Source organism: Alligator mississippiensis, chromosome 3 (assembly GCF_030867095.1).
Source record: "Alligator mississippiensis isolate rAllMis1 chromosome 3, rAllMis1, whole genome shotgun sequence".
Taxonomy (NCBI): Eukaryota; Metazoa; Chordata; order Crocodylia; family Alligatoridae; genus Alligator; species Alligator mississippiensis.
In genome coordinates this window covers 247,984,476-248,011,338 of record NC_081826.1, presented here as the reverse complement: position 1 = coordinate 248,011,338, position 26,863 = coordinate 247,984,476, and the positions used below count along the sequence as shown (strand labels likewise).

Sequence of the window (26,863 nt, the reverse complement as noted above, 5' to 3'; positions counted from 1 at the left end):
AGCGTTCACACCTGAGGACAGGAGGGTGATCCAGGCTGATCTCGACAGGCTCCGGAAATGGGTGGATGAGAACCTGATGGTGTTTAACATCAAAAAATTCAAGGTTCTCCACCTTGGAAAGAAAAACCTGCAGCATCCTTATAAGTACAGCAGTGCTGCGCTGGTTAGCACTACAGATGAAAGGGACTTGGGGGTCATGATTTACCACAAGATGAACTTGAGCCTGCAATGTGATGTCGTGGCTCATAAAGTGAGCAAAACACTGGCTTGCATCCATAGATGCTTCTCAAGCAAATCCCGGGATGTCATTCTCCCATTGTACTCAGTCTTGGTGAGGCCACAGCTGGAGTACTGAGTCCAGTTTTGGGCTCCACAATTCAAGAAGGATGTGGAGAAGCTTGAGAAAGTCCAGAGACAGCTGAGAGCTATGGGACTCTTTAGCCTGGAAAAACGCAGGCTCAGGGGCAATCTGATGGCCAGCTATAAGTTTATCTGGGGTGTTCACCTGGATCTGAGGGAACGATTGTTCACCAGAGCGCCCCAAGGGGAGACTAGGTCTAATGGTTATAAACTCCTGCAAGACTGTTTCAGGCTGGACATAAGGAAGAATTTCTTCACTGTCTGAGTCCCCAAGGTCTGGAATAGCCTGCCACTGAAGGTGGTTCAAGCACCTACACTGAACACCTTCAAGAGAAATTTGGATGCTTATCTTTCTGGGATCTTATGAACCTAGCTGACCTCCTGCCCCTTGGGCAGGGGGCTGGACTTGATGATCTTCCGAGGTCCCTTCCAGCCCTAATGTCTATGAAATGTATAAAACAGGTGAAATCATAGCAACAAGGGGTCCCAGCAGAGCCCTAGGACTCTACTCATCTACTAATTTACAAACATGAGAATTCACAAAATATAAGGCATGACATCACACCACGTATGGTGCAAGAACCCCAAAGATAAACTTAATCCCAAGAGGAAACCCCAATGCCCTTGGCCTTTTCCCAAGCCCTACAAGGAAGCTGGTAACTTTAGGGGGGCCCTCCCAGTGGGACCTCCACTTTCAGGAGCCCTTAACTAACCAGGGGGGACTCCCCCTCCCCTGTGGGAATCCTCTTTTCCCTGCAACTCATGGCTCCCAGGTCTGGAGGGTGGCCCTCGTCCTCTGCGCCAAGCTGCTCTTGCTTGCAGTGGGCTTCGGGGGAGTCGCTGTTCCCTGGAACAGAGCCGCTCTATGCAGAGCTCCTGGGGCCTCTGGTTCAGCCCTGTCTGCTGGCTCAGTAGCCTGAGAACCATCTGGCTCCCTGGACTCAACCTTTTGCTATGCGTCGGAGGCCTAGGATGCTTCATGCAGCACCAGGCTCAGTTCACTCCTGGACCCTCCGTGCAGCACTTCCTGCACCGAGCTCGCAGCCTCATTTCAGGGGTTGAGAACAAGAGCCGCCCTAGGGGCTCCAAAGGTCCTACTCCATGCACTGTCCTGCGCATCGTGTCTCTGGCCACACACCAGAGGTTACAGACCCGAGCTGCCTCATGCAGCTCCCAGGGTCTGGATGCCATGCTGCACATTGAGAGCCTAGCTGCTGGAGCTGTCTGCCATTCCCCGCTGATGGAAGTCTTCAGAGGCACTTCTGGGCTACTGCTTTGCCCTGCTGAGCAGCTCTCCTCAGCTCTTCTAAGCCCCGCTCTTCTCTCTTCTCTGTCCCGGATGTGTTCCCTCATGCTGGGCATGCAGCTCCTTTTATACTCTCCACGGCTCTGCCCCTGAAGTCTTCCTGACCCGAGTGTTGCAGTCTTCAATAAGGTCCGGGGAGGGGGAAGCTCCTCTCCCCCTCCCCTCAGGAAAGGGGGGTGACTTAACTCCTCTTGCTTCCTTCTGATTGGTGGATGGGCTCCACCAATGAAAACAGCAAGATTTCAAGCCTGGGACTCAACCCAAGCTCCGAAAGGCAAGCCGGCTACAGATCTATGAATGAAAAGCACTTCTTGAGAGCTCTTATCCTAGTTGTGAAGACAGCTTTTAAATGTTAGCTAAATATAAGCAATTCAGCAATGTCTGCCTGTTTCCACAAGCAGCCTGAAACAAAAACCCTGAGACTTGTGACCTGCTTTCATTCAGGGTGTAAATGCTAAAGAACAGTGGTTTGAATTAAAATATTTTAATTTAATTCAGGACCATTTAACAAAACCATAATGTTATTATGCTGAAGTTAGCCATTGCTAATAGATGCTAGATAAACAGCTAAAAAAGGTTTTAAATGGTTTAGGCAAGGATCCAGCAATGAGTCAGACTGAATGACCTCCTTAGGTTCCATCCAGCCCTATTTTTTGATGATTTTACACTTCTCTGCGGTAGCATAAATGGGTGAAGGGTTGTCAGGGACAGCTATTAATGGTAGTAACTGCTAAGGGGGTGGACGGCCTTGCTGAGGGTGTGGAGGTTGCTGAAGGCATGCGATCCCATATGCTGGATCCAGCCATGTTCCTGGATCCGGCTGCACGCTGGCCTGAACCCACGGACCTGTATCAGGCTGTGCTATCCAGCTCATGGGGTTTCTACAGGTCCAAACATTTAGCAGGAGGGGAGTGGTAATTAACACTGCCACTGCTGCGAGATTTACAGACCCATGGGGAATCCCTCATGCTGCATGACTTCCTGGGCTGGATCTGGCAAGAACCACTGGCATAAGCTATATTGGATTTACTGTACTGAAATAGGCAAAGGGAGGCAATCAGGAGAGGAAAAATTGAAGAGAGAATATCACTTCATTTCAGGGTTCAGGCCACATATATTAGGTCTACTGTAAAGTATAGAACACAAGGCTTTGTATACACTGTTTGATACATCCAGTTACATTATCCTGTAACTTGCTTCAATATAAAAAGGTTTTCCAAGTAGTGTGCATGCACATTAACACACACACACACACACACACACACACACACACACACGGATGCATGTGTAATTTACATACATATCTGCATAGAAATGATTGATCAGCCAGTGCTACCCATAGAGTACAGGTAACATCAGAATGGGGGTTCTTTGTCTTTAAGAGCATGAACAGGAAGACAGAATTCCTTTCTTCAGGCCTCTCTGCAAATCACCAGTGGAAATTTTGGTGCTAATTGCATGTCATAGGCCTACATGAGTCATTTAGGACAACTACATTTTATCCCAAAGAAATATCATGTGGCCCTTAATGAGGGAAAGTGTGCATGAGAGATGATACATTCCCACCCACAACTCCTGTTCCAGGTGGGGTTTGGAACCAATGAGTTGCTTATGAAATGAGCAAAACCACATAGGGTGGGGACATGGAAAGGGCACTGGGAGATTCACTTCATGTCCTGGTTTAAATTAGGTTTCCCTTGATGCAATCACGGGGAGGAGAGCACCTATTCAGAGACCTGAAACCTCCCATTGGCCTAAGGAAGAAAAAAGACTCCACCGTTAATGACAACTCTAGCCCAGCAAACTGAGATGGCAGCTAAATACATTGACCTAAGAGCTGATACTGGTGATCAACAAAATGAAATTATGTATCTATTCCAAATATTTTCATTAGAACTTTCTAAAAATATTCCTATTATGACTACAAGTTCACATAGATTATGACTACAGATTCCATCTCGGAGAAAAGGCAGCAAGAGGGCACAGCAGCCCCCCTGGCTCTCCAGGGACCTAGCAGACCTCCTGAGGCTAAAAAGAAAGGCCTGCAAAGGATGGAGGATGGGAGTCACCTCCAAGGAGGATTATTCTGCACTGGTCCAGTCCTGCAGGGAGCAAACCAGGAAAGCCAAGGCTGCAACTGAACTCCAACTAGCTTCGAGCATCAAAGACAATAAAAAGTCCTTTTTCAGATATGTTGGGAGCCAGAGGAAAAGCAGGGGCAACATTGGACCCCTACTGAACCAGATGGGGCAACTGATAACTGATGCCCAGGAAAAAGCCAACCTATTAAATGGGTACTTTGCGTCGGTCTTTCATCAGTCCCATGGGACGCCCATGCCCGCTACGGGACAGGGAAGTCCGGGTAAGGGTGATCCCCTGCCCTCCATTAATGCTGACCTCGTGAAGGAACATCTTGAGAAGCTGGATACCTTCAAGTCAGCCGGCCCTGACAATCTACACCCCAGGGTACTCAAGGAGCTGGCGAGCATCATAGCCCAGCCTCTAGCATGGATCTTTGAAAACTCTTGGCGCTCTGGTGTAGTGCCCGAAGACTGGAAGAAGGCCAATGTGGTGCCTATCTTCAAGAAAGGGAGGAAAGTGGATCCGGCTAACTATAGGGCCATCAGCCTGATTTCTATCCCAGGGAAGATCTTAGAAAAGTTTATTAAAGAGGCCATCCTTAATGGACTGGCCGACACCAACATCTTAAGGGATAGCCAGCACGGGTTTGTTGCGGGTAGGTCTTGCTTGACCAATCTCATTTCCTGCTACGACTAGGTGACCTATCACCTGGACAAGGGAGAAGAGATTGATGTTCTATATCTTGACTTCAAAAAAGCCTTTGATCTGGTATCCCATGATCACCTCTTGGTGAAACTGACCAATTGTTGCCTTGGGTCCACCATGATCCACTGGCTGGAAAACTGGCTCCGTGGTCAGACCCAGAGGGTAGTAATTGATGGAAGTCACTCATCATGGTGTCCTGTGACCAGCGGGGTCCCCCAAGGCTCTGTCCTTGGATCCACATTGTTCAACATCTTCATTAATGATGTGGACACTGGAGTCAGAAGCGGACTGGCCAAGTTCGCCGATGACACCAAACTTTGGGGCAAAGCATCCACACCAGAAGACAGGCGGGTGATCCAGGCTGACCTGGACAGGCTCAGCAAGTGGGCGGACGAGAATCTGATCGTGTTCAATGCTGATAAATGCAAGGTTCTCCACCTTGAGAAGAAAAACCCGCAGCCTTCTTATAGGCTCGGCAGTGCTATGCTGGCTAGCACTATGGAAGAAAGAGACTTGGGGGTCATCATTGACCACAAGATGAACATAAGCCTGCAATGCGATGCTGCGGCTAGTAAAGCGACCAAAACGCTGGCTTGCATCCATAGATGCTTCTCAAGCTAATCCCAGAACGTCATTCTCCCCTTTTACTCGGCCTTGGTGAGGCCGCAGCTGGAGTACTGCGTCCAGTTTTGGGCTCCACAATTCAAAAAGGATGTGGAGAAGCTTGAGAGAGTCCAGAGAAGAGCCAAGCGCATGATCAGAGGTCAGGGAAGCAGACCCTACGATGACAGGCTGAGAGTCCTGGGGCTCTTTAGCCTGGAAAAGCGCAGGCTCAGGGGTGATCTGATGGCCACCTATGAGTTTATCAGGGGTGACCACCAGTATCTGGGGGAACGTTTGTTCACCAGAGCACCCCAAGGGATGACGACTAGGTCGAACGGTCATAAACTACTACAAGACCATTTCAGGCTGGACATAAGGAAGAATTTCTTTACTGTCCGAGCCCCCAAGGTCTGGAACAGCCTGCCACCGGAGGTGGTTCAAGTGCCTACATTGAACACCTTCAAGAGCAAACTGGATGCTTATCTTGCTGGGATCCTATGACCCCAGCTGACTTCCTGCCCTTTGGGCAGGGAGCTGCACTCGATGATCTTCCGAGGTCCCTTCCAGCCCTAATGTCTATGAAATCTATGAAAATGAATCCATTAAAGGGAAGTTAAAGATCCAGGAAGATTATAAAGGACTTCTGAGCCAACCTGCTGGAAGACTTCTGCATATCAATCTACTATAATTGCTTAATAGTTTTCAGACCACTGTATTCATCTTTGTAGAAGTAAACAGTGGAAGAAGTTACCAATTCATCATATGGCTACTTTCTAAGTCTGAGTCAGAACTGACTATATGTATGGAAACCTCATTGCTTCAAATAATTTTTCCTGATTCTGTATCACAAGAGTGGGCAACCTCCAGCATGTGTGCCAAGCATGGTACGCGAGGCCATTTTTCTCAGCATGCATTGGGGCTGGGGAGGCAGCAGCTTTTTGCAGCCTCCCGGCTGCAGCCCGCCTCAGCTCTGGGTAGCTGCTGCCAGCCAGGAGCCTGGGCTGCTTCCAGCAGGCAGCTGGGATGCTGCAAGCCGTGGTGGAAGCAGCCCAGGATCCATGGCCATCAGCAGCTACCCAGAGCAAGGGTCGGCTGCAGCCAGGAGGCTACAAACAGCTGCTGCCTCCCTGCCCCTGGCCCTGGCCCTAGCCCCAACAGGAACAGTGCTGGCACCTGCTGCCTTCCCAGAGCCCAGGACCAGGAGATAACTGGGCCTGGGGCGGGAGGGCAGCAGCTGTTTGTAGCCTCCTGGCTGCAGCCGACCCCAGCTCTGGGTACTACTGATAGCCACGGAGCCTGGGCTGCTCCCATGGAAGCCCTACTGCAAGCAGCTTGGACTCCGTGGTTATCAGCAACTACCCAGAACCGGGGCCAACTGCAAACATCTGCTGCCTCTTTGCCCTGGCCCCAGCTGCCTCCCAGCCCCAGACCTGGCCCCGGGATCTGGGGAGGCAGCACATACCGGCAGTGCTCCCCATTGTGCTGCCCTGGCTGCTGCTTCTGTAAAGCAGTGTTGGAATCCGGTGTGGCAGGGCACAGTGGGGTGGAGAAAGCTGCCTGCTACAAGCTCCCCACTGACCTGCCACAACCCTGCGCTGCTGCCTACGCTGTTCCCATGTACATAGGGGAAGTGTGGCACGGCAGCGGGGAGCTTGGAGCAGGCAGCTTTCTGTGCCCCCTGCTTTGCCCTGCTGCACTGGGTTCCAATGCTGCTTTGCAGAAATGGCGAGGGCACCACAGCAGGGAGCATTGCCAGTACGTGCTGCCTCCCTGGAGCTCGGAGCCCGGGGCTGGGTCTGGGAGGCAGCTGGGGCCGGGGCAGGGAGGCAGCAGATGTTTGTAGCTGGCCCAGGTTCTGGGTAGCTGCTGACAGCCACAGAGCCCAGGCTGGGGAGTGGCTTTGGGTGGGAGGCAAGGGGCAGCAGGGCTGGGAGGCAGGAGCTTTGGGTGGGGGGCAAGGGGCAGCAGGGGTGGGGGGCAGGGGCTTTGGGTGGGGGGAAAGGGGGACAAGCAGGGCATCCAGCCATGTACCCCTTGCCTTCATTTTGTTTTTCTGGCATGCTGGAACTCCGGCACCTTCCAAGATGAGCATTGTGGGAGTTTTTGGCACTCCGGCCAAAAAACATTGCCTACCCCTGCTGTATCAGGTCATTTCCACCTATGAAAAGTGAATATGATTTGAATAAAAAGCTCCCAGAAGAGAATGAAGAATGAGATTCTCTTGTATTAAAATTGTGCAAAGTGTCCAAGTGAGGCAATACTTTATTCTTGTCATTATAAATTATGCATATGTTGAACTTGGACTTTTAAGAATTTAGTGGAGAGGACATGGTGCATCTCAGCATGGCACTGCCTTGCATTATATAGGCATGCACCTTAAGAGACTACATGACTTCTCCAAGGTCCCACTGGAAGAATTGGCTGAACAAGGTATTGAAAACAGGTTTCCTGAATCCCAGGTTAATATCTCAACTGCTGGGTAATTCTTGCTCCCCAGTGCAATTAATAAGAGCAACAATTAAAAGTTAACAAATAATGTCTGTTCACAGATCCTTGTGTGTTCCCTCAAATTAATACTATATTATGTTCTTGCTGCTGGTGTAACAGCTGCAATTACCCTTTTTCAACAGCAAGGATTTAACTTCTTGGCAGTAATGATGCCCTGCAAGTTCTTTGCTGGCACTGTGTTCTGCTCTAAGAAGCTCTTAGTCCCAATGGCAGAGTTAGCATTCAGAGATGGTGATGGTGTCTGGACTATCAGTAAAGTTGCCTAATTAGTAACTACACTATAATTTCTTCAGCAATGAAAAGAGAAGGTCTACAAAGGTCACATGACAAAGAAGCATGCCCTCCCCCAGTAAAGAGTATTATAAGTACTGATTGCATATTGCACAGTATACTTATAGGGCATAAGTCTGAAAGCCCAGAATACAGGCATTTTCTCTCTCATGGTAACTCCTCTGGACAACCATGAAAGGACTGTAAATTTTCCCTAAATGGACATAAAGAAATCCTGTTTTACAAAGACCCACTGTAGCTTCTCTGTGCTACACCCTCCTGGCATAGACAGCATTTGGGGAATAGAAAGAATATAGCACCAGGGCATGCTGAACTTCAAAAATTGCTGGAAAGCAGAGCAGCCATTCAGAGACAGTTTCTAGGCAGCATAATTAAGAGCAGCTCCAAGGTTCACATGTTGGTTGCTGAACTGGTGAAGAGGTCTTTACAATCCACAGGAAAGTGCTGCTCAGTGCTGCTTGCCTCATGAACAGGAGTTGGTATTATTATACGCCATTGGGTGAGATTTCATATACTCTTGCATGAAAGATATAATATACAATAGGACAATGCTCATAAAAATGAAAATGACCAACACAATATGCATAAAATATGTAAATTACTGATCCACTGGAAATTGCCTATGTGATAGAAAAAGAATTATTGAATGCCACTTTCTACAAAGGTGGGGAACTAGGATTTTCTAAAATGGATTTTTGCACATTTTGTGCTATAGAAATAAATATAGATTTGCCCTAACCTATGAACAGCCACAAGGAAAGAGACATATATTCCTGTTGTAATGTCAGAAGAAGGTTGAAAGCTAAAAAAAAAAGTGCAGCGGTTCAGTAATGGTACAGTACTAAACCAACATCCTTCACATAAAATAACAGCAGCTGCATCAATCATCTGACGCACCAAAAATAGCCATTATCACTAAATAATATGACAGGATCTGTCTCTCCTGGTTTGAAAATAAATGCTTTTGCTTCACTTTGACATTTATACTATTTTCCATAAATGTTGAGCTATTTCTCTTTCATAGCAGAAGACCATTATCCTGTGACAATATTCTACTCATATGACATTATCTCCTAATTACATGCACAATTTTGCTACTATTGATCCTTTCTGAAATACAGTAAATCTATGTTTTCTATCTACCTGTTTCCTAAGATAATTTAATGCTGTGAAAAAGAAAATTGAGGATGCTTCTTTTGACTTAGAATTGTAGTATGAAACAAAAAGAATAGCTCTTTGAATACATTAGTTGGATGTGATATATTTATTCTGGAGACAAATTGGACTCATCCATAGCTGAGAAAGTAATGTGGTTATAGTCAAGAACTCTAGGAATAATTTCCTGGCTGGACCACTCACTGTGTGAGCCCATGGAAGTCTTTTAAATGTATTAAATTCACTTTTAAAGGACACTTCAACACACCTTCTGAAATTTCGATTGTAATTCTGAACTTGTAAAAACTCATAATAGAGCAAACAGGCACAATTTCAGAGCAAACACATAGATTTTCAAAGGTTGGAGAGGCGTTCACTCTCGTTGATTTACCATTGGTATTGGGCTCCTAGAATGGGACCGCATTTTTTGACTGAAATATTTTTTTGTGAGAAAGATGCAGATTCGTTGACATCAAAATGTTCTGTGATTCTATGATAATGATTCTATGATTAAATTGATCATAAAAATGATTAAATTGATCATAAAAATTGATACAAAATAATCCAAAATACAGGATCACTCCATTTTGATATCTGTTAAACAGAATATTGGGGTTTTTTAAAATTCAAAATGATTCTTGTTTCAAAATAGCCTATAATTTTATTTAAAAATTAACATATGTTAAATTGCAAATATGTGTTTCTAATTTTAATTTTATACAACATTTAATAAAATTGTTGGTTTTGGTTCATATATATGTGTATACACATACGTACCTATATATACACATAATACTATATATAGTATTACACATATGTACATGTAATAATGTATAATATATATACATACTTTTCTAGTAGGAATTACAGCAAACCAGAGTCCATTACTCACTTCGCTCTACCACTAACCACATTTTGTAGCTCTTAAAATCTGAAAAATCTGACTTCCAGATGTTTGGCTATGCCATTTCTGAATGGGAATGCAGTTTGTGCATACAAAAGGGCAAATATAACTAGACCACAGAGCTTTTTGCCTGTCTTAACACGAAAAAAATAGGACACGAACAGGAAATAACTGGAAATCAGATGTAACAACTGATTTGGAGGGCGTGGGATACTGGAAAAATTACAAATTAAAATATTAAAAGAGAAAGTGACACCTAGTGGACAGAACAACCAGGAACAAAACACAAGATGTAAATCAAATGGAGCTCAACAGGTCATGATGCTATGGCCTAGGAGGAACTGTTAATTGAGGAAGTTTAGTATGAACACAGAAATACATTTTTAACATAATTTATTTTGTTCAGCAAAATATCAGTTGTAAGTAACAGCCACTGGGGGAAAGGAGTGGAGACATTTGGTCCCATGCATGTACAATTTACTGTTCTGCTGATGGTCTGTTCCACGATACTGTAAGTCTAAAAGGAAGTTCTGGATTCTGTTTCCACAGCAGTTCAATATCTGCTCTCACTTGCCTTTCTGCAAATCTGAGACAAACTCCAATGATATCACTGACATTATTCTGGATTAATAGGAACATCAGACAGAAAAAAGTTGGCCCAATATCATCAAATTCAAATCAGTCTTCCTGGAAGTTTAAAAAAAAATGTTGAGGTAATACTTCTGTTGTGTCTTATCATATTGCTACTCCTGTGTCACACCCTTATCAACAACAGTGGTAAACTTTAATTGTCCACTTCTCCACTTTTCTTCCTACTGTACCTCAGGAGTGCTTAGCACCAATCTGGGGAGCAACTAAAAGACGGCTTTAAGCCAACTCTCTATTCCGCTGGAGTCATTTAGATGGCTGTCCAATGTGTAGAACAATATGAGAACTCCTACCTTAACCCTCCTTGCATTTTCAGTACAGGCTGCACCAAGAGAAATGTATAACAGTGAATAAGTAAAAATCTTACTGTCCAACTGTCTTACTGATTAATAAGAAATGAATTCCAGTTGAGAGCAATCATTTCAAAGAATAAAAAAGGAAATTAGAAAACTACGCAAGAATATGAGGTAGTTTAATGTCCCATGTGTGGGCAAACCTTGACATTATATTCCAGACTTTTGGAATGCTTGACTAGTCTTTTAATCTGTGCATAAAATTTAAAATGCAAATGTTCACTATTGAATGTAATAGTATCAGTGATAACATGTTGGAATCACATACCTCAGGCAATAAGCACTGATTGCCACAAGGTGGCAGCATAGTAATGATATATTGTTACAGACAAATGAATAATGCATATGTAGCTACAATAATATGTTGTTGAACTTCAAGTCTAATAATTAAACCATTTAATTGAATGGTTCTCGCTAATGTGCTACTTTTAAGGTAAAATGTTATAATATGTTAAAATCTATGCTATTTCATAAACACAAAATTTTGGAATGTATCTTCTACTCCACACATTTTTACTAGTGTAGTGTTTCCATTTGAATTGGTTGCTCTGTGAAGTTTCTTTGTAGAAAAATTAAACTTGATATTGGAATTCTGGGACATAAAATAAGGCATGTATGTGCAATAAGTCTAATGTGAAACAATTTTTCTTAAGTATTAATGGCTGGACAGTTATTCATTTTCATTTTTTTTATTTTAGTCACTTAAGCAAATTTACCTCCCAATTTTCTCAGGCTCTCTCACTTTCTCCTGTAAGGTATATTCATCAGCTGAGTACAGATTTAATTACTTTAAGCCTTGATTCTGCAAACTTTGCAAATGTGCATAACTTTACTTACAAGAGCCCTACTGAAGTCAGTGGAACTACTAACACATATAAAGTTGTAGGTATATTTAAATGTTTACAGATCTGGGATATTATGGATTTCCTTTTGATCATCCAAGTCAAAAAAGAAGAATACAATACCCCAAACATGTATGCAGATAATTTTACTTACATGGGTAATCTCACTGAAATCCTATTAGAGATCCCATTGATTTCAGTGAACTACTTCAATAAGTAAAGTTACTTACACCTTAATCTGTAGGGCTGGGCCCTAAGTTAATGAAGGTGCATTTTACCATGGCTTTTGTAGATATGGGCTACAAAATAGAGTGACAAGTAGAACTAGCCATTAAGCACAGGAACAATGAAACACCAATTTAAATAAAATGGAGGGCAATAGATAATATGTAAAAACCACAGACTGGCAACAGCCTGCAATTTAAAACAATAGATTTTGAATTATCACGTTCTGAAAAACAAAGTACACATTCCAAAGGTGGTGCTTGTGTACACACAAAACAATTACTAAAGATGCGTATGGAGGTCTTTTCATGTCCAGGACACCATAAAGGGTAAAGATGATAATCTTTGTAGATGCCATTAAAATACTCTATGCCTTATTTGATCCACTTTATCGGATAAGTCATCAAGTAACATAATATGATTAGTGTAAGAAAATATGATGTGACACATAACAATGAAAAAAAGTTCTGTAACACACCTATCACCTTGTAAAATGCAGGCTGAAAATGATCAACCTTAAATTTGAACCATTACTATATAATTCTTCTTTCTTCCCTTCTAGACTAGCTTGAAGCATGTTTTCTACTCAGATTTCTGCCAAACACATTGCTAATCTAACCTGTTTCCATTGCCCATATGTTCCTTGTATGCTGTAAGAATTTAAAATAATAAAGAACTATTGTTAATAGAAGATTGTTAATAGACTCGATAATAGGCTTTTGCTACATTGCTAATCTAACCTGTCTCCATTGCCCATATGTTCCTTGTTTGCTTTAAAAATTACAAAAGATAAAGAACTATTGTTAATAAAAGGTTGTTAATAGCCTTGATAATAGCCCTTTGCAACTGTATAAGCAGGAAGATAATACAGGGGCATGTATCTCTAGTGGTGATCTTTCTGTTTGAATGATTTTATTTCTATTATGCCATATGATTAATGATGCAGATTCTGTCATTATATTTGATCCACATTGCTGCCAAAAAAATAACAATGGCTCAATGTGACATTAATTTAGCATTTTATTATAGAACAGGTTTTATGGCTTTGGAAGGGATTCTTCTAGTTTGAGTTGGTTCTTAATATCCAGAGGTCCAGATTAGGAGGAGTGAAACTAAATTTATTGACACCATATAGGAAGCAGGGAACCAAATCAATTAGCCCATTTGCTGCTTAGGCATTTTACCTTCCACAACTTAAATTTGTAAACTTTGCCTGATTAATGGGAAGGCGAAGTTCCCTCTTGCTTCAGCCATTAGCTCATGCATCATGTTAACAGCCTACTGTGGTAATATTTCATATAGCTCTTGAGAAGTTTTGAAAGCACCCAGTGCAGTCTTCAGACAGATTACTGTTCTGTGATTTCTTAATGCTTCTTTTAAATGTTTGTTTTCAGTGCAATTGATCATGTTTAAGATTTCCATTCTGCTGTGCTAATTAAAAAGGAAACAAGGAGCCTATTTTGAGGCTAAGTGAATGTAAAGGACAAGGAAAATGCTTTTTCAATATGGTGAGAAAAATCAGAGTGACTTAATTATCTATGTCTTCTTCCTGTGAGGTACTGGGCTACCTCATCTCCTACCTATTTGGTCCAAGAGGTGTTTAGCTGCTTAGCAGTACCATGCAAAGTCAGAGCTGTATTTGGTTTTATAATGCCCAGGACACATTTCTGTGGCAGTCTTGATGGGAGCAATTCCAAGCAGGCTAAAGGCAGACAACAGTTTAGATCCCACAGCCAGGAAGCCCTCTCAGAAAGCACAGACTGAAAGGCAATATCATCAGTCAGTGCATATTCTCATCCCTTTGATGACTTCATTGGAAAAAAGAAAATTTATACCAGAAGAGGATCTGTTTCTGCATGGGGAGACAGGAAATGAGTGGACAAGAGATAAACTCCTTTTTTCTAGGGAAGTAAAGAGATAGAGAGGTCCAGGGGACGGAAACTGCCTTAAGGAATAGGGGGAGGAGTGGAAAGAAATAGGGAGAGGAGTGGAGAGGAATGAGCTGGGAGGAGAAATGAAGAAGAGGAAAGAGGAAAAGACTGAGGAGTGTTTGTTAACCTGCTGAAATAATCCAACATTTTCTTCTCCTGTGGTTGTCATTGCAAAAGATATTTAGTGCCACATTCTTAGCGCTGCATTGGATTTCTGGAAGCATTCCTGGAGGCTGCTTTGAAACACAACTTGCTTCTTTTCAATATCTGCACAATAATGCCATATTACATGTGAACTGTGTGTGTGTTTGTTACTGAATGATTTAGGAATCCTTTGAAAACATCTATTGATGGCAAATGATATCAAACAAAATTTGAACTGATTTTCACTGGAACCAACTGATATTTTGGGGGATAAAGCACAAAAAGAAAATAAAAACAAAAGAAACAAACAACAAACATGTTCACTGGCATCATTTACGGTAAAAGTGAACAAAGCTGTCTTTACAGTTAAATTGCAACTGTATTAGTTACAGATGTGTGGATTAAAAAAATGGAGGATGATTATTTGAAAAACAAATTTGCAGTATCCACTAGATGGCATACAGTGACCATGTTTAAGTCATCTTATCTTCACAAAACCCCCCATTCATAGAGTAAATAAAGAAGTGCATTATTAATTTATACCATTGCATCCACTCTACACCTAATATTTGTTTAGCCAGCTGTTTCCTCTAATCCTCCCTAAATGCCATTGATTGAAATCCTAAGTACATTCAGACATTTTGCCCCTAAGAACATTTTGTTACCTACGAATTACAACCTACCTTTTCAAGTCGGTGACTGTGTGCTACAGTTACTAACTATGGAGCCAGAATGTCTAATAATTCTTTACAAGCAACAGAAGAAGCTTGTAATCTGAATTTTTTTTCAAAAATTTGCTTTTAATTTTTAGGTAGTTTTAATTGATAAACAGTTGGTTTAACATGAAATATATTAAATTAATATAGTTTCTACATCCAATTATAATTGACACAATTTCAGTAGAAAGACAAGAAACAAATATTAATTTCAGACCAGAATACTTAATTCTTGCCATGACTTGAACTATTTTGAATATGATTAAGTACAAATGATAGCAAAACCAACAATAATACTCTGCACTCATATAGTAACTTACCTGAAGATCTCAGAGGATTTCATAAAGGCTGGGTCAATACTATTTCTCTCATTTAGCACATAGGCAGGGAGATTAAGTGATTTGAACAAGGATGTGGAACCAAAGTTTTGATTTCAGCTCTCCTTGCTCCAAAGTTCATGCCATAGCCAATAGGAAACACTACTATCCTTGTTAAGCCGCATTTCTAATTTAAGCTTGGAGAGACTGGAGTCTTCTCAATTCAGCAGAACAAGACTTCTCTACCTGATAAAAACTGCATAAACAGCAGTACAATAAACATGCCACAAGAAGCAACAACCATTCCAGCATAAATCTAAGCCACTCAGATCCTTTTTTACATGTACTAGCTGTTAATCATGCAAAAAGGAAGGAAATACAACTGATTAGGTTTATAATGAAATAATTCTTACTGACCAAGTCCCTTCAACACTTCTGAATTATAATGTCAGTCATTTCTCTGAAATAGGGCATTGCTGCTATTAATGCACTACTCCATAACATGTTTTTCTCCTTTCTCACTTATAGACTGCTCAGACTTCCAGGGCTTTTATTGGAAAGACAGGCCTTTTGGCACACTTTCATTGCAGAGCAGCAACATTTTGATTACTATCTTCACATCTGTCTTATTTATTTAACCTAAAAAAGCAGTTGTTCTCCACTGAACTTCGCTGTTCCATTCGCCAGTGACCATTGGTTCACTGACTTGATACACTGAACATCTCAAAACCATTTTATAACTATCACTGTATTTAAAAGGTTGAATATATGGGTCAGAGCCACAGTTGGTGCAAAATAACTTAAGTGCATTGACTTATTTCATATTATAGAAGTTAAGAAACTATTCAATATGAAAACTGAGTAGAGCTTGAAACAGATCCTCCTATTCTGATCACCTGGCATACTTTATCAGTTACAAAACTACCTTGATGCTGCACCCTTGTTCGAACTCTAGTGCAGCTGATCATAAACTCTCTGTTTATCATACATATTTCATAATGCTGAGAATACTTGGCTTCAAGAACAGTTTTTATCATCAGTACCATATCTTCTGAGAATCTTAATTTTCAAATAAGTGTCACACATACTGGTACCTTATTCCAAAAAACTACTAAAATTTTTGTTTCTAGTCTCTTCCTATTCAAATTTAGTCTTACAAATAGTTAATACAAACACATTACATTATAATAATGTTCATTTAACAATACTGAATTTAAGTGTAAAAATAATTTTCATATACTGTTAGCTTCCAAGAAAATTCTCAGACTTCTGAGTTTATGGCATCATAGTGTATCATATACATACAGACTTTCCACACTGAAAACTCCTAGCAGCTGCTATATTATGCCTTTTCACAAAGATAAAGGATGGCAAAGAAATACATCTTAATTTGAACTAATCATCTAAGTTCATTCAAACTAAACAGCTGAATCTAAACCAGTCATAGGAAACAGTTTAGATTCTGACATGAAACATATGACAAGTTCCCACTTATTCAAACAATGGAAAAACAGACAAGTCTATTGAAGGTACATAATACAGTTATGGACCCACTGCTATCAATAAGCTCCAGAGATGCAGTGTGATGATACTATAGCACCCTAAAACGCCTGTGCCTAGAAATGTGTTACTTCAAGTTTCTTTTGTTTTTGTCACTTCTTAAGTAAATTTGGGTGGTGGTGAACTACTTATCATACTAGATTCTTTTCCTATCTAACAAGATCAGTCCCTCCAGACTGGGTGGTACAAACACATTCACATCTCTTCAGCTTCTTCCTCAATCTACATAGCTTTCCTAGCTTTCCTAGCTCCTGTAAATTCTTATTCTGTTGATCTGCTGGAAAACATTAATCTCTGTGAAATGTCTTACAGGAGAAAGCCAGTGGACTACAGTATACAATTTTCATATTTCAGACTGAAACTGTGGTTGCAATACGATCTCTAATTTAACACAGAGCACTTAAAAGTCTGATAAATTGAGAGTAGACAGTTGCAACTTCTTTCCCCCACCTTTGCCAAATTAGATCGCTTCAAAATCCCTGATAGTATGTCTCTGATGCCTTAAGACCTGACTTGCTGTATTCATACCATAGTGTTAAAAGAGAAGCAAAAATGAAGTCTTAAAAAAAAAATAAAGCCTTCCTTTTTTTTTTTTTTACCTTGTCCAGAACTCCCAAAGTTAAGATGCTCTCAAAACTCTCCAGCAGTCTGAAGCAGAGGACACGAAGTGCAGAGAAAGTTTTTTGCTGCTCACCTTAAGTGTGTGTGTGTGTGTGTGTGTGTGTGTGTGTGTGTGTGTGTGTGTGTGTAGAATGTCTGTAGCTCTGAATGGCAGGGGACCTGATTCAGGGCAGGGAGAGTCACTTTCTCCCCAAGAGGAAAAGAAAAAGCAACACGTCATAAGTTGAGTACGCCTCCAAGATGTCTTAATTACCCAGGAATGGAAGGAGAAGGAAAAAAAACCTCAGAAATCCCCCCGCAGGGTGGCCGGAGCCTGGAGCACAGCAGTGTCTCAATGCCGTGCCCTGTCCCTTCAAGATCTGTGTCCTGACGTCCTCCCTCCTTAGATCAGTGCCCTGATGTCCAGCCCTCCTGGATCGGCTGCTGAAAGTCCCCCTCGCGCCACACACACGCCCCGCAGGCGATAAAAACTTGAAAGAGTTTTGTTTCCCCCTTGTGAGGGGATCACTGGAGTTAGATGCGTGACACTCCATGCAACTCGATACTTCCGACCACTTGCCTGTTTCACCCAAGCCCCCTACTCCCCCCTCATCCATCTCGAAGATGCTGCTTTCTGCAAGGGAGGGAAGGTGAAGCACTAGGATGGGGGAGAAAGGGAAAAGTTGGATCTAACAGAATCTTACTGGTTTTGGCCCCAAATCCTTCAAAGCTTCTCCCATGACACCAGAAGACATCCAAACTACCACGGATACCACAGCCTGTGTGCCCCCCAAACCCTAGATCCAGCCAAACTGTGACCCCAATCCCCTAAACTCAAACCAGTCCATAGAAAACAAGTCCAGCTGCTTCTTCTAACCTGGAAAGACTGGCCAGCAGAACACAGGAGCTGCAAATGCACAGATCCTGCTGGATCCATTCAGATTTGGCCCTAACGCTCCTCATTTCACAGCATAACTAGAGTTCCCATCAGGTCTCAACACAATCACTGCATGGAAAAATGCCTCCCCACTGTTGCATCCCTGCATGTGTGAACCCCCGAAACCCAGAGCTGGCACTTAGATTTTACTGGCCCTTAGCAATGTTGGGAGCCCACATTTTCTATTTATTTCTAAAATAATTTAAAAAAATTTTCTGAAATAATTGCATTTTCTAAAAGAATTGCCTTGCTCCTGCTTCACTGGGAAAATATGGATCGCGTTGCAACTGGTCCAGCAGAACTACATAATGCATATCTCATAAGTGCATCCTGCCAACTTTGAATCCCCCTCAGCCAGATTCTGCAAAATAGAAAGAACATGTAAAATCTTCTAGTGCTCTAGGAAACCACACTCTGTTCCAGACTGACACAACAACTGTAAAATATGTATCCTGTTGATTTCAGACTGGCACAATATGTACACTGTTTCAGATGGCTCCCTTTTGCTCAGCCCCCAAATTCTATCAGCTAACTAGGGAAGTGCTATTGCAACAGCTCCATTGCAAAAACTCAATACACTGAAGCAATCCTGGTGAATAGATCTGGAAAAATATTAGAAAAGCACAGCTTCACAGTGTTAGAAGGAACTCAAGGGCTATGTACCCCTGGCTTTTGCTGGCTCTTACTATTTTGGTGCAAGCTGCCAATGTATCATTCATATAAGCGAACCATGGTGTCACTTCAGACTGTTCAGGGCAACAGCACATCTTGGTACTAAAGGAATGCAAAATTCCTATCCAGCACCTGGATCTTGCTGGATTGGAGCCAGTTTTAGCCACAAGTCTCTTATCCATGTAAAAACGGTGCTTCATATATCTTGGCAAATAGGTGACAGAAATGTGCAAGTATAAGCCTGTATCAGGACCTTGGTCTTCATCTAGATACTCCTTTACCTATTAGACAACAAGTGTAATCATCTTATTAAATGAATAGCTAAATCCATAGCCTACACCACTGAGATTTTCAAAGCTGTTTTTTGAGATTTGGGTATGCACCTACTATTGAAAATATGTTAAAATTAAAAAAAAATATATGAGGGTCTAAGTTCAGACTATTCTGAAAATCTGACTACTATTATATATATATATCTAGATATATATATATATCTATATCTAGATATATATATATAATAGTAGTCAGATTTTCAGAATATATATAATGGGTCAGGTTATAATGGGATCATTGATATCTGATGGATCAATTCTATGGCAATGTTCCAAGTGTTGTTGGATGAAATGTGGTTATATCTGGAATGATTCAGATGCCAGACCTAGGCCATTGTGACTTCACTATCATACATGCATATAGTTTTATCTGATGTAAGAGAGTGGTCTAAAGGTCTAAAGCTGGCTGATACAGCAGAAGCAAATACAGCTGTTTTGTATGCAGGGAGGAAGGCTCCCAAAGAAGAAGCCAGCCTGATCACCCTGACTCCCAAAGGTCAGACCCAGGGGATTTTTAATCTTCGTTCATCGTTTGGGAGATATCAAGGTACAGGGATTTTTGGTGATGTAAGTGCTTTTGCTTTTTATTTAGGCATAAGAATTTAGGGGGACTTGGGATCAAAGCCTGGCTGTACCCAGTTGGCCTCACTGATTTATTTTTATTTTTATTTTTTGCTAGGCATGAGGTGCTAATTTTTTTAAGGCGGTGGAAATTGCTTGGACTTGCTCTGCATTCTTATATCAAGATACTGAAAATTTGGGGCCAGTGTTTAAGCGGAGGTGGCATGTAACAGAGTCCATCTCAATGACTACACATGTCATCCAGCAGCACTTGGAGCATTGGGGTAGAATTGATCCAGCAGATCTGAAGGATCCCGTTATCTATATATATAGCTTAATCAGGACAGTCAGAGTTTCAATTTATGAGATGGGCTTTTTTGGGCGCTTTTAAACAGGGATAACCCACTGCCTATATTTAGTGTGAGGAATGCTTTGGGGGTGCAGGCCAATGCCCACAAATGCCAGGGTCAGACCCAGAGGAGCCTACACACCCTGCACGGGAATGACCAGGAAGGGAGAGAAGATCCCGGGACACAACCCGCCCCAAGAACAAACAGGCATGTATTTATAACACCAGGCAGAATATATAGGTCCATTGATTCCCGCCTTGAGCAAGCAACTCTGGTTGGAGAGGAAACGGCTTCATATTTCAATAACAGAGCTACCTTTGATGGAGCAGGGAGGGAAAACAAATCTCAGGAAGAAGGGAGGGCCGGGCGGGGGACCAGGCGGCCTGGCGAGGGGTGGCAGGAGGAGAGCTTGAAGGGGGGAGGGAGGAGCTGTGGGGAAATAAGGTGATGTCAAAGGAGGAGGAGCGGGAAGAGGCCGAGATGCGGCGGGAGGGGGGGCTGTGCCTGCCGGGCGATGCCCCGGGTGCCGGCGGAGGCGGGCGGGCCGGGGCCGGCAGCTCCCGCCTGGTCCCCGCGGCCCGGGCCGCTGCAGCGCGGGGTCGGCAGCTGCGAGCGGCGCTATTGTCTCGGGGAAGAAGAGGCGGCGGCGGCGGCTGAAGGGAGGCAGAGGCAGTGCCCCCGCCCCCGATTAACGCGCGGCCTCGCAGCCCGGGGCGGGGCGGGCGAGGGCTTCCGAGCGGCGTCCGGGCAGCGCCGCCGCCTGCCGCACACCCACTCCCGCGGCATCGCTCTTGCGCCAGCGTGAGCAGCAACAGAGCAGCCGCCTCACGCCTCCCGGCAGCGCAGACAGGGAGCGGGCAACCTGGCGGGGCTCTGGAGGCCCCTTCCAGCCCGGCTCCTCTCTGGCCTTGTGGCTCGGATCAGCGTTGTATTTATAGCGTTCCCCATCCCCCCGCTCACGTTAGTGCCCGGCTCGGGCTCTCTGCATTTCCCTTATGGCTTGTGATTCCTAACGTTTTCTAATCAAGTCAACCTGTTCTTCTCAGCTGCAATGGCTCGCAACAGGTGGGGGGACATACCAGATGTGATCAAGCGGGGCATTGGGGACGATGCATAGGGCTGCATGTGCACCCCCTGGAAGCGCCAGCTGCAGAACCAGAAGTGCCACCAAGGAGCGCGTTGCTGGTTTCACCACCAGCTTAGCGAGGGGCTGCTGATGTCCAGTCAGTGTGTGTCCCCACATCACTATCAGCTTCTGGGGAACCCCCCATCAGTCAGCATCTCCCTCCTGGGCCTGTTATCAGCCGGTGGGGGACCCTTCCCCGTTGGCAATCTGGTGTCCCCCCAGACTCAGGAGGCACCAGTCGCCCATGAAGTAGGGGCATCCGAATCCCAAGACCTTCAAGCTTGGGCCTGCAGGTAGGATGCCTGCTAGTGGATTTGGTAGTATCTGAAGTCCCCGGGTGAGAGCCTGGCACAAAGGACGCTGGCGGGTTGTAGCGCCACCCGCAGTGTTTAGAACGATTGAGTTCTGCCGGGTCGGTCAGTACAGTTTTTGGAATGATTGAGTTCTGCTCAGTCAATATGATTTGAAACTGATTTGGCTGAATTGACCTGAACACAAAATATATTCATTTAAAAAAAAACTAAAAACTTCTCTATGACTAGGGCTCTAGGACTCTATAGCAAGATTTTTTTAAAGGATTTTGGCGTGTGTGTGCACGCACACGTGTCCTAGGTCAAATTAGCGAGATTAGTTCCGAATCCTTTGAATCACTCAAAAACCTTATGTGGCCCTAGTACCAGCAAGTATCCTCCACCCCAGATTTTTCAGCTTGGGGCTTCAGATACTTCCAGATCCTTTGGCAGGCATCCTATGTACAGGCCCAAGCCTGGAGCCTTGTAGGTTCAGAAGCTCCCGTGTTTCATTTGCCCTCAGCCGTATGGCTGCAGGAGCAAGCTAGGAGGAATCTCCCATTTCCATAAAGTCAGCATGTAGCTGAGATCCTCCCACTGGAAGCTGGCCAGTGGGAAGCTAACTATGAAGCTCTCAGGGAGTCCTGTCTCCAAGCAGACAGGGGTGCACTCTCTTCTACACAAAGCCATTTTTAAGCCACCTACTTGGTCAGGGTACTTCCCCCTGCCACCTTCATGGTTGCAGTATTTCCCCTGCCAGGTAAATATAGGACTCTATAACAAGAGTAAGTACAGGAGTATAGGACTCTAAACCAAGACAGGAATGAAATGGGAAGAAAGCAGTTGTGGCTGGGGCAGGCGTGTGCTTCTTCAAGGGAAAGAGGAAATTGCACCTGCCCCTTTCCTACATTACAGCCCTCCCCTTAAGGTCGTGAGAGGGACGAGACTGGTGATAAAGCAGAGGAAGCAGCATCTTTTCTGCAATTCATCCCCCAGTAATATGATGACAGTTTTATGTAATTGGCCTACATGACTTCTCATTCACAGCGGTGTGAAGTGAGCAAGTATAGACTGGTTTGAAAAAAAACCCAAAAATAATGTAAGCAGGTTGGGAGTCAGGCACAATGAATTTGACTTATGGCTTGTATTCTGAAGCCTTCCCACATGTGTGGTTTACCTCAAAAGTTGTTTTACTAGTGGTAGATAAAACAATAACAGCATTTTTCAAATCTGCCTGCTTTTTTTTCTGTTTTTGAAAAGCACTTTTGTGCTGAAAATGTTTCTGCCAAACTTTATGTTCTGTCACTGAAGCTGAGTCTGGAAATTCAGCGTAGCTCAGAAGAGCCATCCCAGACTTACAGCGACAGACCAGATTTTCCATTAGTTCACATTGGTATAACTTCCCTGACATCAGTGGAGTTCTGCTGGTTCTGGTTTAAATTCTCTACTGTGTTTTACCTGGCCATACATATATTAAGGACATTCTATTTTATGAGATGACAACACACACAATTAACAAAAAATATCCAGACAATGCCATTATTTTAAAATAACATCTTCCAAGTATAAAATAGTTATCAGCACCTAGACGATAAAAAAAAGAAAATGTCTCCTGAAATTTTGGAAATTGAATTCCATTCCAGTGCATTATCCACACAAGTAGATAACAACTGCTGCTACAGGATGCTGCCATGTCTTGTACATATGCTAAGGAGAGAAGGGTAGCTCCCTTTTTCTCTGGTTTTATATCAGCTAAGACAGAAATGGATGACATGGTATAAACAACTGGATGTCTGCTCTAAGTGACAGTATCTGCAATGGTTCTATAAGGCCTCCTGAAATATTCCAGAATCAGGAGAAAAATGAATGCCTCTTTCCTGCCTCTAAAGGAAAGGAGTGGATGTGTATTCACTATTCACTTTTGCTGGTTATATGCTAATTGGGGATTTCCCTTTCCTGGGGGACTTTTTGGAAACTCCTTTACAAAACCTCAGCTCTGTAAAATGTTTAGGGACATGACCAAGATTCTACCACAAATATTTATCTAAATTCTCTGCTCTGTCATGTATCAAAATTCAAGCCTTTAGACCTGGGCCAGACACATCTGGCTAATGTGCTTTCTCACCACAGGGGAATTTACTGTCTATTTGCATTAGTCAACTGTTGTCAGTTTTTAACACTTCCAAATTTAATAACTTCTTAACATTTCATTAACACACTTCTTCTCATCTCTTCTTGATCATTAATGAGTAAGTTAAACAACACCAAAACCAACACTAACCTTGGCATCATCTCAAGATCTCCTTCCAGATCTTTTCATTGCCACTCATCAAACCTTAGTTTGCAGTTAGCTTCCAGTTCATGTTGTAGTGATCTTCTTTAGCCAGACAGTTTTAATAACTGTGAATTACATTCTCTAAAGAATAATCAATGCCTGGCTGAAACTCCTGAGCCCTGCAAACTAATCCTTAACTACATTACTCAGAGGAGCAATCTGACAAGATTTACATGATCTTTGCTTGCTGTAAAAAAATCCTGTGTTGTCTTACTATTGTCCAAGAACCTCATTGAGTTCTTTAGGATTAGTATTGGGGCTCTGCTGTTTCAGCTGAACACTGATTATTCTTCTGATAATGTATTCACAGTTAGTGAGATGTTCAGTGTTAATCTAGATAAAAAGTAGCTAACAGGTTGGTTCAAAAGCCAGTGTGACATGGTTGAAGAATAAAGCACAAAATAAATACTAATGGTAAGGAGAAGTATGAATTTAAAACAATTTTATCTCTACTATAAAATGTGCAAAGGTGATCCCAGGATCTACTAGTACAAATCTGCAGAAAAACAAAAGGATTAAATTAATTACAATGTACCTCAAAAACATGTGTGTAAATTTCACTTTTGCAACTGGACCCTTAAATAGCCAGAACTCAGCACTAAATACTTACCACAAATGTTATTTTTAGTAAAGTGTAAGTATAGCATGTTTGAATAGCAGCTAAGGAAAAAAAACCCTCCAAAATTATAAAAGATCACATGCTAAAACTCTTTGTTTCTCAAGTTGACTGAGGATGGGAATTTAATGCTGCTAAACTATTTTAAACCAGCTGAATGGCAGAATTATCTAAAATTAAAGTTATCTAAAATTGTTTCCTCAACTAATAACTTGATTTTCTATCTTTTCCCAGTTCAGACCTTGCACAATATAAATTTGTTCTCTCTAGGTTGTACATTAACGGCCAAACAAGGTCAAATTGTTTACACAATGGAAGATAAATCATTTGTAGTTCTTTAATTTTTTGAAATGTGATTTTTTTTCTGAGAATACTGCATTTTCATTTATATACACACGTGCACACATATGAAAATTAAAAAAAAACTTGTAACAAATGCAAATTATGTTACTTTTAGTACCATGTTCCCTAGAGAAAGATTGAGAGATCCATAAAAGGAATGTACATGGTCTCATCTTGGCTGATCAGATCAGGAGAGTCATTTTCATATAAATATACTTTTGACTTAGTTCTTCATCACAGAACCTTTACACATTTCCCTCCAGAATATTCATTGATTTTGTCTTCTGATCTATATTACCTTTGCCTTGGAAGTTGATTGGTCTTCTTATAAACTTGGACCAGCTCCAGGCTTTTCTGAGAAATCTTTTCATGTCACTTTTGCATCTCAAAAGTGATATTGCTCCTTCCAGTATGAAGTCATACATATTTTTGTTCACCTCTTAGTCCTATATGCTTTTACTCTCAAGAACTGTACCTCCACCTTCATTGGACAGTCCTGATGAATTTGTGGGACCCAAAAAGACTTAGGGGGGAGGAAGGCAGGGGAGAAGAAAGTGCTTCAATAACTTGTTAGAGTTTGTCTATGACCAAAAGTATGAACACTTCTTCTTTCACCAAACTGAAATTTAGTAATAAGACTTATTTGCATTTTAGTATGCTAACATCTTCAGATCTCAAAGTGTATCACAAGCCTTAATGTATTGAATAATAAGACACCCTTATGAAGTATGTAAGATTTATCTTCAGCACAAGAGATGAGAAAACTGAGACACAGAGATATTGCCAGATCAATTTTTATTAAATGAGATACATAATAAACATATGTTCTTCTGTATGCATCTGCTCATCTATATTTGCAAGCCCAAGTACACGATAATGGGTGTGTAGATCAGCTATTTGCATGCACAGTTTTAGTACATGGGGGAAAAAGGCACCAAATACAGACCTCAGGATTTGTTTTTTAAATCAAGCCAGTAGTAAAATATTGGAGACTCAGGTTTGGTGAATCCCGGTGCTTTGTTTCCTATCTGAGTGTTTTCTTCGTATAGAAATACATCATAATCTGTCCTTCTTTATATCCGTTATTTCTCTTTTTATTCAAGAATGATGGAGGCAGGTAAGGAGAAAATTTCCCAATCATTTTATTTAAAAACTTATTCTATATTCACTTAAGGCAGGAGTGTTAAAATCATTTGGTTCTGCTTTATGCGGGCCAGATGACTCATGACCATCATTAAGTCCCAAACCATGGGGCTTAATGTCCAGTAGCAGTGACATTAAGCCACACGCCTGCTGGAACTGCTGTTGGCGAAGCTCCAGAACCCAAGGGTTTAATGTAGCCACCACTTGCAACTCCCCACCGCCTTTTGCCCCTGCTGCTGATCTTAGTCACCAACAGCTACTAAAAATTCCCCAAACAGTGGCAAGTAAGTGGGGGAAGGGGGCAGGAAAAGTGGGGGAAGGGGGCAGCTGCTCAAGTTGCAGCAGTATTAACCTAGATTCTGGACTTGTGCTGATACGGTGACTCTGGCAGCTGAAGCAACAAACTCCGCAGTCTGGAGGTGAGTTATCCAGGTCCAAAGAAGCCCCATGGCCTGGATCTGGCCCACAGGCCATATGTTTAGCACCCCAGACATAAAGGGTAAGATTGGAGGAAGTGCACAGGACCTGAGCTGCAGCAGGAAATCCTAGAAAATCTGGCTGTTTTACTCTACACTTCTTCATTAAATGCCCCAAGAAATGTATAATACAGAAGCAGTTATCCAAACTGTCAAGCTTTGTAGATTGCATCTTCCTCCCTGCCAATCCAGCTCTGCTACCTGGGTGGAATGGCCATGGCACTGTCCTTACTTCACCCCATTTTAGATGGTTCCTTTAAGGAACTAGCATGGAGCATCATCACTTGTCCCAAATAAGTATGCACTGCTGTGTAAAGGGTTGAAATGCTCCTGGCACCCACTGACTAGAAGGCATAGGGAAGCAGACCAGGAGAAAATTAACCTAAAATATTAGTTTTTTTTAATATAAAGAGAATTTCAATATAGCCAAGAA

At 42.5% G+C, this 26,863-nt stretch overlaps 1 protein-coding gene across 2 annotated transcripts in view; it reads right to left on the bottom strand.

Moving 5' to 3' along the window:
• HAPLN1 (hyaluronan and proteoglycan link protein 1) overlaps positions 1–17,660 on the bottom strand; it is a 126,937-nt gene extending 109,277 nt beyond the window's left edge. The window contains exon 1 of one of the 2 annotated variants that reach the window (XM_019483058.2): positions 17,250–17,660. The gene's annotated coding sequence lies outside the window, so the exon portion shown is untranslated. The remainder of the gene's footprint in view (positions 1–17,249) is intronic. The other variant, XM_006270185.4, reaches the window with a different exon arrangement.
• Between the last annotated feature and the right edge of the window lie 9,203 nt (positions 17,661–26,863).